An 11,384-nucleotide genomic window follows, 5' to 3' on the forward strand; every position below is an offset into this window, starting at 1 on the left:
TTCTTGGACACACTCGTCTCCATCAAGGACGGTCACCTCAGCACCTCGCTTTACCGCAAGCCCACAGATAATCTCACGATGCTCCACTTCTCCAGCTTTCACCCGAAACACATTAAAGAAGCCATCCCCTATGGACAAGCCCTCCGTATACACAGGATCTGCTCAGACAAGGAGGAGCGCAACAGACACCTACAGATGCTGAAAGATGCCCTCGTACGAACGGGATATGGCGCTCGACTCATTGATCGACAGTTCCACCGCGCCACAGCAAAAAACCGCACCGACCTCCTCAGAAGACAAACACGGGACACCACTGACAGAGTACCCTTCGTCGTCCAGTACTTTCCTGGGGCGGAGAAACTACGACATCTTCTTCGCAGCCTCCAACACATCATCAGCGAGGATGGACATCTTGCCAAGGTCATCCCCACACCCCCACTACTGGCCTTCAAACAACCGCGCAACCTCAAACAAACCATTGTTTGCAGCAAATTACCCAGCCTTCAGAACAGCAACCACAACACCACAAAACCCTGGCAGGGTAATCTCTGCAAGACATGCCAGATCATCGACATGGACACCACCATTACACGTGGAAACACCACCCACCAGGTACGCGGCGCATACTCGTGCGACTCGACCAATGTAGTCTACCTCATACGCTGCAGGAAAGGATGTCCCGAAGCGTGGTACATTGGCGAGACCATGCAGACACTGCGACAACGAATAAACGGGCATCGTGCGACTATCAACAGGCAGGACTGTTACCTTCCAGTTGGGGAACACTTCAGCAGTCAAGGACATTCAGCCTCTGATCTCCGGGTCAGCATTCTACAAGGAGGCCTTCAGGAGACGCGACAACGCAAAATTGCTGAGCAAAAACTTATAGCTAAGTTCCGCACGCATGAATGCGGACTCAACCGGGATCTGGGATTCATGTCGCATTACATTCGGCCCCCACCAACAAGCCTGGACTTGCAGAGGCCTACCGACTGAACTGGCTTGGGACAATTCACACCTCTTTAACCTGGAGTTACCTCTCTCTCTGCATCTTTGATGATTTGATTGCCTGCAGGTGCTCGCATTCCGGGGCATCTCTGACTGTGTCTATATAAACATTTCTGGAACAAGCCTTTCCATTCACCTGAAGAAGGAGCCGTGCTCCGAAAGCTCGTGTTTGAAACAAACCTGTTGGACTTTAACCTGGTGTTGTAAGACTTCTTACTAATTGATACAGGCTGACCTGTTCAAACTTTCCTCATAAGACGCATCGCAGGACTCAGTCAAGTGAATCTTCTCTGAGCTGTTTCCAATGTAATTATGTCCATTCTTAGGTAAGAAGACCAAACTGTCCACTGACCAAATGTTCATTTCCAATTCTCTTCCCGCACCTGGAGGTGGATTGTTGTGGGAACATGAATGATTTGGATTTATTAACAATAATCTATTGGGACAGTTAGCACTTATTCTAAAGGATTTTATCGTGTAGTACAGTATGTTAAAGCAATTTACATAAAGATGTCAGCTAAAAGCTGGCACCATCTACAGCAGTCGATATAAGGGTCAAGCATGTCCCAGTTCCAGTGACCTTAACAGCTTGTTCTAAGTCACAATCTGCAGCGATCAGTGTAAAAAGTAACAAACATGTTTTCCGATCTCGACCTACGACCAGACACATCTATGGAGTCTGGGACCAAGTAGGAAGATTTGGGACAAATTCGTAGACAACTGAAGGGTAAATAACACTGACTCTGCCTGGGTGCGCATAGCTTGTTTAATGTAAGATTTAAAGCAGACATGATCCAATGTAAACAATATTCTGACATATGTAACCATATTTTGTATAAATGCCGCCTGATGATGTACGCTGGCAGAGTCAGCTCCGGAGGTTTATCTCTGAAGTTGGGCTCTCCCGGTGTGTTGACCAATAAACAATTGTTCTCGATCTGAGACCCCTCCAGTTATTTCGTGGAAAGGAGTAAAACCACAATATGCACTAAGGCAGACTTTCGTTTGTTTCCATAGCTGATAATTTCAGAAACAGGTTGCTAGTCTGTCACAAGGGGCTTATAGTGTGAGGGGTCACCACTTCACGACAAATGTGAAGGGAAGCACGGTAGCACAGTGGCTAGCACGGTTGCTTCACAGTGTCAGGGCCCCAGGTTCGATTCCCGGCTTGGATCACTGTCTGTGCGGAGTCTGCACGTTCTCCCCGTGTCTGCATGGGTTTCCTCCGGGTGCTCCGGTTTCCTCCCACAGGTCCCAAAAGACGTGCTGTTAGGTGAAATGGACATCATGAATTCTCCCTCTGTGTACCCGAACAGGCGCCAGAATGTGGCGACTAAGGGCTTTTCACAGTAACGTCATTGCAGTGTTTATGTAAGCTTACTTGTGACAATAAAGATTATTATTATTAAATATGGTTGAGCAGGAGTCCCTCCCATTCTAACCGTCACCATTGGTGAGTTTGGAAGGATATTGCTGGTTGACACATTAAACTTCTTTGGCTGCGTTATGACCACACCTTCTTTAGCCATCAGGTTCTGGGGTGGGACTTGAACTGGAGGTCCTGGATCAGTGGCAGGGATGCTACCCACTGTGCCACAAGACCTCCTACTCCAGATGTAGTGTCGCCAATGCCCTGTACAACTGCTGCAAAACATGCCTATCTTTACATCCACTCCCCTCACAAGAAACTAAAACATTTAATTTGCCATCCTAATCACTCGCTGCAAAATGTTTATGATTTGATCCATGTGCCAGGACACCCAAATGACACAGCCATTATCTGCATTCCGAAGCTTAATGGCTGCAGGTGGAGTGATTTTGAGTTAGGACTAGAGGTGGCGGATGTTGAACATTCTCCCATCTCTCCTGTAAACCATCTCCATGCCTACAGGAAATTTACTCGAGGTAAGGTGCAGACATGAAGAAAATGGAGAAGACAGTTGGTGCAGCGACTAACGCCGCTTGACCCCAGTCTTCACTTGTTTTGTTACCTGTGTGGTAGGTAACATGTGCTACTCACTCCTTGGTTAATGATGAGGTCTTCTGAATCTCGATGAAGAAGACTCAAACTCGTTCAGTAGTAACAAAAGGTTTATTGAGGAACTATAACAATAATTACGTGAGTTATTTACTTTAACTTTGATACTAGTGATAAGGTTAACAAGATCTAACTACAGTAACTATACGTAACTCCACTAGCCATCTGAACTAATCTGATACTGCCCTGGTCACAGTGCACCCAAGAGAGAGAGAGAGACACACACACAATGTGGTTGCTTTTTCTACCCCTGTTGGTCCGGCCCTCGAGTGATCATGTGGTGCTACTGATTACACATTAACCCCTTATGTACATGCACATACAGAGGTCACCACATCACTGACAAAGGCACCGTGGTCATTTTGATGGTGAAGGTCGCAGTTTGCATGTATTTATGGAGCAGACAAATGTTGGTGACAAATTTCCGAGTGCAGCCAAATTTGAGACGGATGCTCCATACCATTGACCGAGTCAAAGGTATTTACCAGGTGGAAAAGGTCATATATTGCAAGTGTTGCTGCTCCTTGCTGTGCAATGAAAGTAATATCTGTAGTGCCTCTCGTTTGGGGAAAACCACACCATGTCTTTGGTTGGAATTTATCCGACATTAGGAGGAGACAGTTGAGGAGGACTCTTGCAATGATCTTCCCTACGGCAGACAACAAGGAGATTGTTCTGTAGTTATCGCGATCAGACTTGCTTCCCTTTGCGAATACAGTCGCTTCCACAGCATCCCTGATACCATGCCCTCCTCCCCCAGCACGCACCCCTATTCCCAGATGCTGGACATGAGATTGTGCAGCCACGTCAGAGGCCAGTTTCAGAATTCGGGGCAGAAATTTTATCTTCTCCTGAGGCTTTGTAGTTTTCCAGTTGTCGAATGGCTTTTTCAACTTTGTTCCAGATGGAGGAAGGTGTGAGATTGAGCTGGATGGAGTGTTCAAGAACGGAGCCGAGGGTATTCAAGTCGAAGACAGGATCGAGTCTGAAGAGTTCGTCAAGCTAAGGTCGCAACACCATCCATTAGACAACCAGCATGTTTACCAAGTTACAGGCAAGGAGATGCAAATTTTAAAAAAAATAATGAGCGGGATTCTCCGGTCCACCGGCCACATTTTCCTGTGTGGCACGCCCTCGCCGGCACTGGGATTTTACGTTCACACCAACTTCCAATGGGATTTCCCATTGTGGCTATCCCACGCCTCTGTGAAACTCCCATGGTACCCTCCCTCCCCATCCTATCCCTCCTTCCCCCACTCCCCCATACTCCCCCATACTCACACTCTCCCTACCTGCTGGCAACAAACAGATCCGTAACCAGAGACACGAACAGCCTCCATCTCTTGGAAAGAGCACCCTACCCAAAGTCAACACCCCCACCCTATCCCCATAACCCAGTAACCCCACCCAACACAGTGCAATTTTGGACACTAAGGGCAATTTATCCAGGGCCAATCCACCTAACCTGCACATCTTTGGACTGTGGGAGGAAACCGGAGCACCCGGAGGAAATCCACGCACACACGGGGAGGATGTACAGACTCCACACAGACAGTGACCCAAGCCGGAATCGAACCTGGGACCCTGGAGCTGTGAAGCAATTGTGCTATCCACAATGCTACCGTTCTGCCCAATGCTACTGTGCTGCCCAATGCTACCGTGCTGCCCTTTGGATGAGGGAATAAAATGTAACATCTCAAAGTTTGCAGATGATACCAAGTTAGGTGGAAGGGTGACGAGGATGCAGGGGTCCTACAGCATGATCTGGACAGTTGGCCGAGTGGGCAAGTCAATGGCAGATGCAGTATAATTTAGATAAGTGTGAGGTTATTCACTTTGGAAGCAAAAACAGGAAGGCAGATTACTACCTGAATGGAAGTAAATTGGGAAAGGGGAGTGTGCAGCGGGACCTGGGTTGTGCATCAGTCGCTGAAGGTGCAGTTGGCGGTAAAGAAGGCTAATGGTATGTTGGCCTTCATTGCAAGAGGTTTCGAGTATAAAAGCAGGGATGTGTTACTGCAGTTGTACAGGGCCTTGGTGAGGCCACACCTGGAGTATTGTGCGCAGTTTGATCTCCTTCTCTGAGGAAGGATGTTCTTGCTCTCGCGGGAGTGCAGCGATGGTTTACCAGACTGATTCCAGGGATGGCGGGACTGTCATATGAGGAGAGATTGACTAGGTTGCGATTGTTCTTGCCGGAGTTCAGAAGAATGAGGGGGTATCTTGTAGATACTTATAAAATTCTAACAGGACATAGAACATACAGTGCAGAAGGAGGCCATTCGGCCTGTTGAGTCTGCACGGACTCACTTAAGCCCTCACTTCCACCCTATCTCCGTAACCCAATAACCCCTCCTATCCTTTTTGGCCACTAAGGGCAATTTATCATGGCCAATCCACCTAACCTGCAAGTCTTTGGACTGTGGGAGGAAACCAGAGCACCCGGAGGAAACCACACAGTCACGGGGAGAACGTGCAGACTCCGCACAGACAGTGACCCAGCGGGGAAATCGAACTTGGGACTGGCGCTGCGAAGCCACAGTGCTGTCCACTTGTGTAATCGTGCTGCCCATGGACCAGACAGGGTAGATGCAGGGAAGGTGTTACCAATGATGGGTCTGTCCAGACCCAGGGGTCACAGTCTGATGATTCAGGGTAAACCATTTTGGACAGAGATGAGGAGATACTTCTTCACCCAAAGAGTGGTGAGCCTGTGGAATTTATTACTACAGGAAGTAGTTGATGCTAAATTATTGAGTATATTCACGAGGCGGCTAGATACAGCACTTGGGGAGAATGGGATAAAAGGCTATGGGGAGAAAGCAGGGTTAGGCTATTGAGTTGGATGACCAGCCATGATCGTGATGAATGGTGGACCAGGCTCGAAGGACCAAAAGGCCTTCTCCTGCTCCGATCTATGGATCAATGTATCTACGTGACGATTGCGTATCAAATACTGATCAATGTGAGGATTAGGAATCAGAATCGGATCAATGTGAGGATTGGAAATCACAATCAGATCAATGTGAGGATAGGGAATCACAATCTGATCAATGTAAGGATTGGGAATCTGAATCTGATCAATGTGAGGATTGGGAATCAGACTCGGATCAATGTGAGGATTGGGTATCGGAATCTGATCAATGTGAGGATTTGGAATCGGAACCTGATCAATGTCAGGATTGGGTATCTGAATCTGATCAATGCGAGGATTGTGTATCGGAACCTGATCAATATCAGGATTGGGAATCACAATCTGATCAATGTGAGGATTGGGAATCTGAATCTGATCAATGTGAGGATTGGGAATCAGACTCGGATCAATGTGAGGATTGGGTATCGGAATCTGATCAATGTGAGGATTGGGAATCGGAACCTGATCAATGTCAGGATTGGGTATCTGAATCTGATCAATGCGAGGATTGTGTATCGGAACCTGATCAATATCAGGATTGGGAATCAGACTCATCAATGTGAGGATTGGATATTGGAATCTGGTCAATATGAGGATTGGGAATCTGAATCTGATCAATGCGAGGATTGGGAATCTGAATCTGATCAATGCGAGGATTAAGTATCGGAATCTGATCGATCTGAGGATTAGATATCGGAATCTGATCAATGTGAGGATTGGGAATCAGAATCTGATCAATATGAGGATTGGATATCGGAATCTGATCAATGTGAGGATTGGATATCGGAATCTGATCAATGTGAGGATTGGGAATCGGAATCAGATCAATGTGAGAATTGGGAATCGGAATCTGATCAATATGTGGATTGGGAATCAGTCTCTGATCAATGTGAGGATTGGGAATCAGAACCTGATCAATGTGAGGATTGTGAATCAGTCTCTGATCAATGTGAGAATTGGGAATCAGAATCAGATCAATGTGAGGATTGTGAATCAGTCTCTGATCAATGTGAGGATTGGGAATCAGAATCAGATCACTATGAGGATTGGGTATCGGAATCTGATCAATGTGAGGATTGGGAATCAGAACCTGATCAATGTGAGGATTGGGAATTAGAATCTGATCAATATGAGGATTGGGTATTGCAATCAGATCAATGTGAGGATTGGGAATCGGAATCAGATCAATATGAGGATTGGATATCAGAATCTGATCAATGTGAGGATTGGATATCGGAATCTGATCAATGTGAGGATTGGATATCGGAAACTGATCCACATGAGGATTGGGTATCAGAATCTGATCAATGTGAGGATTGGAATCAGAATCAGATCAATGTGAGGACTGGATACCGGAATCTGATCTATGTGAGGGTTGGGAATCAGAACCTGATCAATGTGAGGATTGGGAATCAGAATCTGATCAATGTGAGGATTGGGAATCGGAATCTGATAAATGTGAGGATTGGGAATCAGAACCTGATCAATATGAGGATTGGGAATCAGAATCTGATCATTGTGAGGATTGGGTTTCGGAATCTGATCAATGTGAGGATTGGGAATCGTAATCCGATCAATACGAGGATTGGAAATCAGAATCTGACCAATGTGAGGATTGGGTTTCAGAATCTGATCAATATGCAGTTTGGGTATCGCAATCTGATCAATGTGAGGACTGGATATCGGAATCTGATCAATGTGAGGATTGGATATCGGAAACTGATCAACATGAGGATTGGGTATCGGAATCAGATCAATGTGAGGATTGGGTATCGGAACCTGATCAATGTGAGGACTGGGAATTTGAATCTGATCAATGTGAGGATTGGGAATCAGAATCTGATCAATATGAGGATTGGGTATCGGAATCTGATCAATATGAGGATTGGGTATCGGAATCTGATCAATGTGAGGATTGGGAATCAGAACCTGATCAACATGAGGATTGGGTATCGGAATCAGATCAATGTGAGGACTGGAATCAGAATCATGTCAATGTGAGGATTGGGAATCAGTCTCTGATCAATGAGAGAATTGGGAATCAGAATCAGATCAATGTGAGGATTGTGAATCAGTCTCTGATCAATGTGAAGATTGGGAACCAGAATCAGATCAATATGAGGATTGGGTATCGGAATCTGATCAATGTGAGGATTGGGAATCAGAACCTGATCAATGTGAGGATTGGATATCGGAATCTGATCAATGTGAGGATTGGGAATCAGAATCTGATCAATATGAGGATTGGGTATCGGAATCAGATCAATGTGAGGATTGGGAATCGGAATCGGATCAATGTGAGGATTGGGAATCTGAACCTGATCAATGTGAGGATTGGATATCAGAATCTGATTAAAGCGAGGATTGGGAATCGGAGTCTGATCAATGTGAGGGTTGGGAATCAGAATCGGATCAATGTGAGGGGAAAATATTGGAATCTGATCTATGTGAGAATAAGGTAATGGAATCAGATTAATCTGAGGATTGGGTATCAGAATTTCATCAATGAGAGGAGAGGTGATTAATGAGAATATTTGGTCGCAGAACCTGATCAATCTGATGATAGGCTTTCCAAATCTGATCAATATGTAGATAGCTTCTCAGAAATGGACACCAAGGTGTCTGTGCCTATAGTTGGCATTGTGTCCGGGATCGAGAACACAGCAATAACGACGGGAATACGACTGGACGACAGTCGTCCATTGTGATAGAGAACTCAGCAGGGAGTGGTAACCGAATCTAACAGTTCCTCTTACATTAACAGGCTTACATTAACAGTGTAATGAAGTTGCTGTGAAAAGCCCCTAGTTGCCACATTCCAGCACCTGTTCAGGTACACAGAGGGAGAATTCAGAATGTCCAAATTACCTAACAGCATGTCTTTTGGGGCTTATGGGAAGAAACCGGAGCAGCCGGAGGAAACCCACATAGACACGGGGAGAACATGCAGACTCCATACAGACAGTGACCCAAGCCGGGAATCGAACCTGGGACCCTGGCGCTGTGAAGCCATAGTGCTGTCCACTTGTGCTGTCGTGCTGCCCGCAGTTCGACTGAGCATGGAGGCATATGGGGAAGGGTGAGATTTAACTGAATCAGTAGTCTTAGGAGTTAATGTTTCTTCGAGAGTCAGTCTTGGAAAGCCGAGACATTGTGATGAAAGTGTACTTCTTTTGCCTGTTTTTTCTTTGTGGGGGGGGGGGGGGGGGGGGGCGGTCTTTTGTGAGACCACCTTCGTTGTTGAGGAATGGAACACTTTCCAATTAATGGCAACAAGCACTCAGCCCAGGTACAGAATGGACTCAGTGCTTCGGAAAACCAGCCTCATTGTCCGATCTCAAATCCAGAAGAGCTATTCCTTTCCTTTTCGCTTCCGACATAACTTTCCTAAAACGCCGGCCTGACCCTCTGGTTGACCGAGTGATACGGCCATCTCGGTGCTAAATCAACGCTGAACGAGGTTTTGTGGTAGGAAAGCGCTGGATTGAGATTTGCTCCAACATTATTTACTTAAAGGGTTGCTGTAAAAGTCAGAAATGTAACAACAAGAGTAGATCATTCAACCCCTCCATTTATATCATTCTATTTTGTGGTTGATCGGCAAACTCCATCTATCCACCACTTAGGATGTTGATCAATGGTGGACCAGTTTCTTCATTAAACCCGGCCTGTGGAAAGCAAGTCAAAAGGCTCTTGTGATAATCTGGCTCTTGGCCTACTGGGTGACTCACAGCATTCTGGGAAATAAAAAGCAACAAAGCAGACTCTTGCTGATAAGGTGAGAGAACAATAACAAGCCTGTGTGGCTGAGGTAGAGGTCGAGGAGATTAGGAATTGGTCATTTGATATCAGCTCCCTGGGATAATAAGAACAGATATGCGCATCTCTGCTTTTGTTTTAATTGTGTCGACATTGCAGAATGATGTCCGTATTCTTTTATTGTTCATTTTTATAAAGTACCCAATTCTTTTTTTTCCATTAAAGCAGCAATTTACCCACACTACATGTTTTTGGGTTTGTGGGGGTGAGACCCACGCACACATGGGGAGAATTTGCAAACTCCACACAAACAGTGACCCGGGGCCGGGATCGAACCCGGGTCTTCAGCAGCGTGAAGCAGCACCGTGCCACCCCATTATATCCGTATTCCACCAACGTTTGTATGGGCAGTGCCAGCGAAACCAGACATGACTTATTGAAACGGCAGTCTTGATAATGATGTCGGCAGGTCCATGCAGCCAAATAGTACAAAGACAAAAGCATCCTACTTCCAAAAGTTAAAGCGCGCGAGACGTTTCGTTGCCATGACGATAGGCCTAGTCTGATCACCTCAAAGTCTGCGGGGAAACCATGCTACATTGCCATTTAATTTAATAGTGGTATAAGAATCACACTTAATAATAGTAATCCCTTATTGTCGCAAGTAGGCTTCAATGAAGTTACTGTGAAAAGTCACCACATTCCAGCACCTGTTTGGGGAGGCTGGTATGGGAATTGAACCTGCGCTGCTGGCCTTGTTCTGCATTACAATCCAGCTGTTTAGCCAACTGTGCTGAACCAGCCCCAGTGAATGAATGTTAAAGGTTTTTGATTCAACCCACTCAAGGGAGGATTACATGGTAACTGCAGGACTGTCAAATCTTTCTTTTTAAAAACTTCATTTGAAGCCTACTTGTGACAATAAGCGATTTTCATTTTCACAACCCCAGGAAGAAATGTGCTTTCCTCCTTTTTACTCGATACCCTTTTCGTAACAAAAATCTACCAATTTTTAGTGTCCTAAAAAGTAAGGTTAAGGGGGGGGGGTTGTTGGGGGTATAGGGTGGATACGTGGGTTTGAGTAGGGTGATCATGGCTCGGCACAACATCGAGGGCCGAAGGGCCTGTTCTGTGCTGTACTGTTCTAAGGTTCTAAGGTTCTAAGGTCAACCTTGAGAATTTTAACTTACCTGGGGCAGAATTCTCCAAAATGGAGCTATGTCCCCCACGCCGGCGTAAAAACGCTGGAGTTTTACTCTGGAGATTCCTTAAAAATATTAGCAGCCATGCACCCACCTGCAGGGAGCTGGCAGGGCCCCGGAGTGACTCTCGCAGCTTCAGCTGCGGATACGGGCACTGCACCTCCGGTTGGGAGTCCGCGCATGTGCACGGCAGCGGAGAATCCCCCCCCCCCCCCTCCTGAACTGAGTGTGTGAAATTTCTCATTGCTTCTGTCATTGTGTTAACATTTGGATGCAACCCAGCAATTCACCAAGTTAACTCAACAACACCTTTGCTGCGTGACTACCGTTGAGAAGGACAGGGGCAGGCATGTCACCACTACCTCCAATTGCCATATATCACCATTCCTTCATCATCGCCGAGCCCAATATCCTGGGGCTTGTGACCAAACAGCACCGACACCACATGGACTGCAAGGGGAAG

General features: G+C 46.2%; 1 long non-coding RNA gene across 1 annotated transcript in view; it reads right to left on the bottom strand.

Moving 5' to 3' along the window:
- LOC119955053 overlaps positions 1-10,969 on the bottom strand; it is an 86,747-nt gene extending 75,778 nt beyond the window's left edge. Inside the window, exon 1 of the long non-coding RNA XR_005458374.1 lies at positions 10,910-10,969. This is a non-coding gene — a long non-coding RNA (uncharacterized LOC119955053). The remainder of the gene's footprint in view (positions 1-10,909) is intronic.
- Positions 10,970-11,384: the final 415 nt, after the last annotated feature.

This window comes from Scyliorhinus canicula, chromosome 20 (genome assembly GCF_902713615.1).
Source record: "Scyliorhinus canicula chromosome 20, sScyCan1.1, whole genome shotgun sequence".
Lineage (NCBI taxonomy): Eukaryota > Metazoa > Chordata > Chondrichthyes > Carcharhiniformes > Scyliorhinidae > Scyliorhinus > Scyliorhinus canicula.